This window comes from Octopus bimaculoides, chromosome 9 (assembly GCF_001194135.2).
Source record: "Octopus bimaculoides isolate UCB-OBI-ISO-001 chromosome 9, ASM119413v2, whole genome shotgun sequence".
Lineage (NCBI taxonomy): Eukaryota > Metazoa > Mollusca > Cephalopoda > Octopoda > Octopodidae > Octopus > Octopus bimaculoides.
In genome coordinates this window covers 87130187-87131219 of record NC_068989.1, presented here as the reverse complement: position 1 = coordinate 87131219, position 1033 = coordinate 87130187, and the positions used below count along the sequence as shown (strand labels likewise).

At 36.1% G+C, this 1033-nt stretch overlaps 1 long non-coding RNA gene across 1 annotated transcript in view; it reads right to left on the bottom strand.

The window, feature by feature from the left end:
• LOC128248746 (uncharacterized) overlaps positions 1 to 1033 on the bottom strand; it is a 245269-nt gene that overhangs the window by 87582 nt on the left and 156654 nt on the right. The window lies entirely within an intron of this gene.

Genomic DNA, 1033 nt, shown 5'->3' with positions numbered 1-1033 from the left:
TATAGACGGAGCGTACTGACGTTTGGATCGAAGGAAAATATAGTAAACTTTTTTATGATCAATTCTTTCTTCTTCTTCTTCTTCTCCTCCTCCTTTTTCTTCCCACGGTAGAGAGAAGATTTGTTTACGCGCAGACACAATATATACGTAATAAAATCGAAGCATAAAATGGCAGCCACCGTTACCATTTATATGGCGTACATTGACTGCGAAACTTATGCATTTAATCACCTACGAATTGTCTCATCACGGAGATATTAGCATTTCGTTTGAAACAGGTGAATTAGTACTCTAAAACCCCCTCCAACTTCGTACAGATCACATTACTCCACAGGAGCCTGTCTTTATATTTGCCAAGCGTAGTTCTGTAATAATTATATAACATCCCTTAATGGAACTAGTTTTTTTATACATAATTTACATTTTTTATTCATTTTTCTGCCAGTCTTTCGTGATTTATTTTATTTATTTATTTATCATTTTGCGTGTCGGATCAGAATTTAAATATAATTGGTGAATCTTGTAATCAAGTTGATAGTAATTATACATATTGATTTCTTAATTTTGGCAGGAAAATATAAAAATAATTTTAAGGGTGGGTATAGACGCTATGTTATTGAGGGTCCCTATAATCGACTAAATTGACTCCCATAAAAGGGATGCTACAGTCTGGTCGCTATCGAATCAATATAAGCCAATGAAGTAGTCATAAGCTACTCAGAGATCTTTCATCTTTATCTTTTACTTGTTTCAGTCATTTGACTGCTGCCATGCTGGAGCTCCGCCTGTAGTCGAACAAATCGACCCCAGGACTTATTCTCAGTAAGCCCTGTATTTATTCTATCGGTCTCTTGGTCTCTTTCGCTGAACCGCTAAGTTACGAGTACGTAAACACACCAGCATCGGTTGTCATGCGATGGTGGGTGACAGACACAGACACACAAATAAATGCATACATACATACATACACCCACCCACCCACACACACACACACACACACACACATATATATATATATATATATATATATATA